The sequence below is a fragment of the Oncorhynchus nerka genome, unplaced genomic scaffold (assembly GCF_034236695.1).
Source record: "Oncorhynchus nerka isolate Pitt River unplaced genomic scaffold, Oner_Uvic_2.0 unplaced_scaffold_1191, whole genome shotgun sequence".
NCBI classification, from domain to species: domain Eukaryota; kingdom Metazoa; phylum Chordata; class Actinopteri; order Salmoniformes; family Salmonidae; genus Oncorhynchus; species Oncorhynchus nerka.
In genome coordinates, this window is record NW_027040150.1 from 47,986 (window position 1) to 56,741 (window position 8,756).

Sequence of the window (8,756 nt, forward strand, 5' to 3'; positions counted from 1 at the left end):
ACCGAAAAAGTGTCTGTAAATATCAACAATCATCAGGGTAAGAGTGACAACAGGTCCACATGGCTGAAATCTTAACAAATGGCTTAATGGGTATTTTCAACGCAATCGTGTTATTATTTATTTTGAGGGTTTAACAAGGCAGCTCAACTGTGACCTGTGGCTTGACTTTAGATGTGGCCAGTTCGATTACCCTGCAGACTTTAAGAGTGTCTTCAGAATATGGCCATTTGGACATGAATTTAAAAATGCCTCAGATAGGACCAAAAAGTGTCTGGAGCTATCCGTCAGGGTAAGAGTGACAACAGGTTTCCACATGTGAAAATGGGGGAAATCTTAGCAAATGGCTTAATGGTTATTCATGAGAATCGTGTTGTTGTATTGTTGAGTGTATCATGGGATCTCACCTGAAATCTGTGGCTTGACTACAAACCTGTAACCTATGCTACTGTGGCCTATAGAGCTAGAAGGATGGATAACCAGGTGTGTAAAGGTGTGAGGTGGGATCCTGTCCCAAATGGACAACTAATCCCTATGTACTTGTGGAGATCTGAGAGGATATGATTGGTATAAGAAACACGGACACTAAACTTCAACCTCCGGAGGGGTCAAGAAAATTCAATTTCGTTGTCGGCAGGATTCGAACTGCGCAGGAAGATCCTAATGGATTTCTAGTCCATCGCCTTAACCACTCGGCCACGACAACAGGCCTGTCAGCAGTGAATGGGCCACCAGGCATAGTCTACAGAAAGTGATAATTTTACAACTGAAAGACAATGAAGTAACTCAGTAACTCATTATAATGCAATAAAGTGAAATGTTCCCCTCATTCATTTGTTATTAAGTACAGCTGTTTTCTTATTTTCCTTGATCTTTGCTCAGCTCCAGAAGGTTTACATTTGAGAGTGTTTATTATAAATTGTTATTTCATCATCTTATTATTACTGCTAAGCAGCATGACTCCTGAGAGGCACTAAACAACTGTCAGAAGTGGGATTTGAACCCACGCCTCCATGGGAGACTGCGACCTGAACGCAGCGCCTTAGACCGCTCGGCCATCCTGACTACAGCACAGTACCTGGGTATCGGGTTAAAGAGTATGGGGTAAAAGTAGAAATAGGCACAGCCTTCTAAAATCACCACAGAGACCAGTAAATTTATGCACGATACCGACTTGCACTTTCAATAGTCATTTGTTTTTATCAATGAAAAACTCCAGTCATTGATTTAACCTCAATATGGCCTTCAACGGAAAAGAGTTGTAAATCGTCATTGAATGAACTCTAAACTGGCCTCAGAATATGGCCATTCTGATATAAATGATGAAATTCCTCAGACAAGACCGAAAAAGTGTCTGGAAATATCAGCAATCATCAGGGTAAGAGTGACAACAGGTCCACATGGCTGAAATCTTAACAAATGGCTTAATGGGTATTTTCAACGCAATCGTGTTATTATTTATTTTGAGGGTTTAACAAGGCAGCTCACCTGTGACCTGTGGCTTGACATTAGATGTGGCCAGTTCGATTACCCTGCAGACTTTAAGAGTGTCTTCAGAATATGGCCATTTTGACATGAATTTAAAAATGCCTCAGATAGGACCAAAAAAGTGTCTGGAGCTATCCGTCAGGGTAAGAGTCACAACAGGTTTCCACAGGTGAAAATGGGGGAAATCTTAGCAAATGGCTTTATGGTTATTCATGAGAATCGTGTTGTTGTATTGTTGATGCACAATCGAGAGCATCCTGTCGGGCTGTATCACCGCCTGTTACGGCAACTGCTCCGCCCACAACCTTAAGGCTCTCCAGGGGGTAGTGAGGTCTGCACAACGCATCACCGGGGTAAACTACCTGCCCTCCAGGACACCTACACCACCCGATGTTACAGGAAGGCCATAAAGATCAAGGACCACAACCACCCGAGCCACTGCCTGTTCACCCCGCTATCATCCAGAAGGCGAGGTCAGTACAGGTGCATCAAAGCTGGGACCGAAAGACTGAAAAACAGCTTCTATCTCAAGGCCATCAGACTGTTAAACAGCCACCACTAACATTGAGTGGCTGCTGCCAACACACTGACTCAACTCCAGCCACTTTAAGAATGGGAATTGATGGGAAATTATGTAAAATATATCACTAGCCACTTTAAACTGCCCAAGAGGCACAGACAATTAATTCGTTCTGCTTACATTTTCAGTAACAGTTCATACCATAACATAATAGTATTAGAATAAATGGTTCTAATCAATAATGTATTCATAATTAATCATTTCAACCATAATTTCCTCTATCAATCCTCCCTTTGATTAAATATTATACATTCAAATCTACAAAATAAAAATATTATTATAAATGTTTATCTGACTCTTCACCATCATTAATCAAATCTAACCTTAACTCCAACTGGTTTTAAACCTACATCAGAATCATAACTCCTTTTTCAGGATTTTTGCCACAATCTTTATTAAAAAACAGTTTAATCATTGAAACAAATTACAATCTAATTCCCCTTCATCTCAACACTATTCTCATCAAACATAAATTCCCCACAAATGATAGATCCAGATTCGTCCACTTCCTCTGTAGACATGCCTTCAGTCCTCCACGGGTCAGAACCTGGAATCGGCCCATAACGCACCATCTGTAGTGTCATTGATCTCTCCAGAGTCCTGGAAACAAGGCCTCGCACACAGGGAATTAGACAACAGCCGCATAAAATTAAAACAGTCATGCAGGTGGATGCAGCCCATAACACAGTGATTATAACATTTTTCCATTTTCCAAACGTACTATCAAACCAATTAGTCAGGGAAGTATACACCCCAGAGTTTTCTGCCAACCCGTGAGCCAGGGTGGTCAAACCAGCTGAGGCTTCAGGCACTGATTCGTCCGGAGCTGTGTTATTCGGGATGAAAGTACAACACATGTTCCCGAAGATCACACATACTCCTCCCTTTTCAGCCAATAACATATCCAATGCAATTCTATTCTGCCAAGCCATCAGGCTGGTTGCATCAGTCTGTTCTGCCAACCCTTTAATCGCATCTCTGGAATAATTGATAAAGCGCTGTTGATTATAATAAATATAATTAATCCAGTCTACATTCTTATTGAGAGTAGACCACCAGAAAATGCTTGACTCTAATCCTGCTAGTATCTGATTTCTTGCCTTGAACTCATCCGGCACACCTCGTGGAACCCCAATGTTATCAATATATACTCTGTCGTCAAAAGACCCAGATGGAGCATCTCTTCTCTCTCGTTTGGCTAACTTCATGTCTTGGTGTTGTATGAGTGTAAAAGGCATTCCCAAATGTACTAAGGCACATAGTCCAGTCCATTCAGTCGGCAATACTGGCCACATACTCATTCCCCCGCACAACCACCAGATGTCGCCCTGGCCCACTTCAACATATTGAAATCCCCAGAGTTCAACCAGCCTGTCAAATCAGACATGGTCTCGTCAGTGGTAATATTCTCTGTCTTATTGCAGGTACCAACTTCCCCCACGTATTTCCCATGTGTACTGTATCTGGCCAAACAGTAATATTCTCCTCTCGTCACGGTAAAGGGAGGAAGTCTTGATTTAAGGGGAACCTGGGGATATAAATAGTGCAAATCAATATAACTCTCATTATCTGGCATTCCTGCTTTCATGAACAGCTTTACCATACATGCCATTCCCTTAGGGGAATTAATTCCGTTCAGTGGGAAAGGGATAGTTGTTAACTGGGGTTTAGCGTTCGCACAGGCATAACATTCTTCTTTAGCCACTGATCTGGCCGTATATTGAATCCATTCCAACCGTAAGTTGGACTCCCCAAACCCAGTCTCCACCTCTATAACTTCTTTAAGGTATTTGGTCTGAACTATTCGTACTGGTCCTTTACCCTGGATGATTACACTAGGAATAGCCGTTGTGTTAGAGGGATTGGTTGAACTTCGGCCAATCATATTCTCCTTATCGACTCTAACTTCTGTCACCTGGAACGGTACCATAGTATCAGTTGAAAACTGGTCGAAGCCCACATACCATAACCCGAGGTCCTGAGTATTGACCGCCTTAATGTTAATTCGCACCTTTATACAATACTTCCTCTGCTCGGGAACACAGTCCAAAACGCCAACCCTTACTATACTCCACCTGGTCCCAAATTGAGTGTATGGGTTTACGTAGCCATCCCTTTCAGTGTGAGCTATGACCTGGCTCCACGACTTACACGGTGATTTACACAAATACTTCCCATAGAGTCCCATGATTCTAGACTGCCAAGGAGTGAATGACCCCAATTGGTCTACACAAAATTCTACTGAGAGATCCTTGCCCAATTCCACCCTCACTTCCTTACTGTTTTGTTTCAGTGACCTTTTGAGAATCTTTGGTAACATCCCATTTCCCTCATCTAGCACATGAGTCAAATTATCCTCTTTGGCACTCTCCGGGGGATCATGGTGAATCAGGAATATGGCCCCCACAATAAAACAGCTCAGGACGGTCAGCGCACACGTGAAGCCCCACCCTCTCCCCGAGAACATATCAACAGCCAGAGGCCAAGCCATCACTTCACTTCTATGAACGCTCACAGCTGGGGAAAGGTCGGGTATAGGGAATCTTCAGAAGGAGTTTGACCCCCGTTCCATATGGGTCACGGTTCCTCTCCTACTCCTGTGTGTGTCCGACAGTGTTAGAATTTCTTACCCTCTTACAATGTGTGATATGCACCCAGGTAGCTCTTTCGGCTAATCTCTCAGCGAAGGCAGTCACCAGTAGTACTTGGAATGGTCCCTCCCACCGAGGCTGCTTCCAGTTTTTTTTTTTTCTTTAGTGATTGGACCCAGACCCAGTCTCCTGGTTGAATCTCGTGTGCCACCTCCTTCTGTAATTCTCCTGCTGGGCATAAAACTTTTGACATACGGTTTGGTTAATAAAACAGTTTCTTATTTGTTCTGTTTATTAGCAAAAAAAAAAAATTATTAGTTAATTATCCCATAGGTCACATCCTATTCTCGAACACTATTTACCCATCCCCCTTTTGTTACCTGGCTCTGCCCAGGTAACAACCTTGCCTTATTCTTACACAATGACTTAGGTAAGATTTAGTGAATTATCCTTATGTCTGACATTTTCATTTAGGAGTGTCCCTTTCATTTTCCACATGTCCAATTCTCGCTTTTGTCTCCACTCAGTAACTGTTATCTACACACGATGTTATCTTTGCTCGTCCTGGCTCCCCTTCTAAAACTTCTCTGCTCTCCAACCTTCAAGGTCTCTGCAGTGCGGGGGAGGGCTCTTCTCTCTGCCTGTGGCTCTGTTCTTCACATTCCCAAATTTGAACTACATGCCTCACTGTTTGGCTTTCTAAACTCATGGATTTTCTTTTAGAAAGAACATGTCTATGATCGACTTTTCTCTAAAGTCCTTACATTTCCTTAATCAATCTATCTTAATCCTAACAATAATCCTAAATCATCATAGATGTCCTATATTCCTGTTAAATGTAATACTATTTAAAAACGTATAATCTAATAAATGCTAACCATATTAAAAATCCTTCCTACACTAACAAGCCCTCTCCTTGGGGACCCTCAGTATTCTATCTGACAATAACATGGGTTTAATATGTGTTGCAAAGTGTGGAATAAAACTTTGGTCATGGAAAACAGAGTAAAGCAGAACAAAGCATTTTTATAATCCATCTGGTCCTCTCAGCTATTCCTATCCTGCACCAGGTGGGCACCATGCCAACCTTCACGACAGGGAGAACAACCATACATGGGTCATCCTCAGTCAGTCTCATCCTCCCCTGAAAGCATGCTTCACCTCAGCCTCTCCAACTGGAGCATCAAGCAAAGGCATCGTGCCTGAAGCCTTCACCACATCCGTAACAGACTTCTTAAAACACGGTATGATGCAAGCAGCACATCACATCAATAACAAATAATACAAGAATTAGGGTCAGAAATCCAGTAACCACCATACCAGTGTACTTACCTAACCAGGCTCCCTACTAAGAGAACAGTCAGACTCCTCCACCCCCGCCATGGTCCTCATCTCAGCAGATAGTGCATCAAGCCCATTAAGGCCCTTAGATATACTACCATCTGGACTGGTGTTATTAGGGATATACGTACAACATTGTTCACCGAACATCTTGCAGACGCCCCCCTGACTAGCAAGAAGCATATCCTAAGCAAGTCTATTCTGTATAAGACAGCCACAAATTGTCCCTACCATCAAAACCAGTCTCAGTGCCTAATTGATCAATAGTTGAATAGTCTAACATTAATTACCTGAATGGGATTTTTAACCCAGTAGTAACAGGTTCGGTCCAGGGGTGGTAGAGGAGTGTGTCTGGCCCTGGTTCGTCTGGGACCTCTGGTTTTGGCAGTACCTTAATAGAAAACACACCCATCGTGTCTGACACGGTCCTTTGTAGTCAGAGGGTGTAAGTGCCTGCATCAGAGAGCTTAATAGTTTTGATGGTTAGTAGGATTTCATCACCTTTACAAAGTTCAACAGTGCTCCCAGGTTTCCCCCATATCATGGAAAACCTATCCACCTTTGTGGGATCCCCTATGCTATAAGGATATCCTCTTCTCCAGTCCCAGAACTATCCCAAGTTGGTTATCATGTAATCCCCATACGGACACCCTCCCCCATTACACAGGTAATGTCCCCCGTCTTTTGACACTCCTGTACACGGGTGTTAAAACCAAACAAAAATATCTCAATTTCTTCCCTGCCCTGTTGGCTCAAAATATGTTATCTTCCCCTATTTATTCTCAATGATGAATATGACTTTCTCTCTGTTACAATACCAAATCACTAATAGCCCATTCAACAACTTCACAGCTAATTGTTATAAGACGGAATCCTGAACCACTTTCTCATTTGCGGTTCAGACAGTTATTCTAACCCCTCAACCAAAACTGCTTCATTTCTAATGAATTTACCTTAAAACTAGTAACTCAATATGACCCCATTCATTATACAAATGACTCTCCCCTGAGGCTGATCAGACCTCAGAAGCCAGTCATGACAAGGTCAAAAGGTCATACCATATTAGACATAAAGAACCCTTTATCCTTAAAATCTAAATTCACTTGTATAATTTAAAACTCATAAAATAAAAACTCATAAAGTTCCATATTTGAGCGTGCCTCTTTAAAATACCTTTGCACCAAAACAAATAGTCCTAACAAATGTTTTATGCGTATATATTTGCAAACCTTAATGATTAATCAAAACTTCCAGGCCTTTCCAATTTGGTCGTTTATGGCCTCATTCTCCCCAAGATTATAATCCCAGATATTTAATAAAAATATAACGTATTTTCCCTTGGCTCCTTCAATTTACATTTACATCTCAATACAACAACACACCATCCTCAAGGAAAAACAACTTGCCCCTGTTACGTATGTCTACGTATCAAGGGAAAAGCTCAATTGACCAAATTCAACCTAGCTACTTTCCCGAAACATATACAATTATGTTTTACTATAGAGGTTGCTTTTCACCATTAATACCCTGACACTGTTCCACATAATGGAAACAGTGCTCAAATTAACTGGTGTTACTTAAACAATCAAACCAAGAATCAATAACCATCAGAATCTATTCTCACGATGTTTTACGATTCAGACATTCAATTTCCCTTTCTCATGGCCTAATTACAGTCCAAATAAACGCCACAAATCAATGATACCCACCTAGCGAATCAGCTGCTAGTTTTTAGCATCTTTCCTGACGACTTACATACTCCTTTTAAAAATGTATTTCGACATTTTTATCAACTTCTGAAAAGTGACTCAACAATAATGCACGCATTTTCCTTCTAAAAGACACGAACCATTTTCTCCGTTACCCCCAGTCACGACATCATTTCCGTGGCGACGGAAGCCTCGCGAGTGATGTCATCAACAAGCGCTCAACCTTGACTCATATCGCAACGATTTTCAACTCATTGTAAATAATGGTTGGCTGTCTGCAACAACAGTATTTCGGGTTCGATAAACCAAACCTAATTTATCACATCTGTTGAATCCTGAATTAGAGTCTACAACATCAATCAACATCTCTCAATTCGCTAATTTTCTAAAAACATTTCGATGGGCATAATGGGCATGAATTATAGTTGTCTCTTTGTTATCATTTAGAATCCATTTTGCTCTAAGTACCTGTCTCGTCTTTGACTTAGTATTTTAATTACAACTCTATTCCCAATACGTTATTCACTTGTCTAATTACAAACTCAGACTAGCATTAGTGAGTGTACGCCTTTAAAATGCCTTGTCTCTGGGAACAGGGAAATCCCCCACTTTTACTCCTACAACGACACCCAATAATTCTGATGATCCCTCCACATCGTTCGTTTTAAATCTCTTGATGTATCATGTAACTTATTTTTCTATCTTCGACTTGTCATACACTCAAACCACTGTGATTACCGTGCACTGTCCCTTTTAAGATAAGACATTTTATTTGTTCCCCGCAATGAGAACGGAATTCAGATCATTTTTAGAATACGTTACTTTTTGTTCAAATTCACTGGCGTTACCTTAACCAAAAATCAATACTCGGAAAAACAATCACAACTTTTTACGATTAAACTATTCTTACCTAATTTATAGTCCAAAGCGTTACACTATATAGCCCCATTTGAGTGTCTAGCAATTCCGTTGCTGGCTATAGCCACAAATCTGCCCGCCTTTGTAAAATATATATTCCCTATTCAGATTGAGTTCAGTTTTAAATTCTAA

General features: G+C 41.2%; 1 non-coding gene across 1 annotated transcript; it reads right to left on the reverse strand.

The window, feature by feature from the left end:
• Positions 1-979: 979 nt before the first annotated feature.
• On the reverse strand, positions 980-1,062 carry trnal-cag (transfer RNA leucine (anticodon CAG)). Its single transcript has one exon. It is a non-coding gene; the product is annotated as a tRNA-Leu (tRNA).
• Between the last annotated feature and the right edge of the window lie 7,694 nt (positions 1,063-8,756).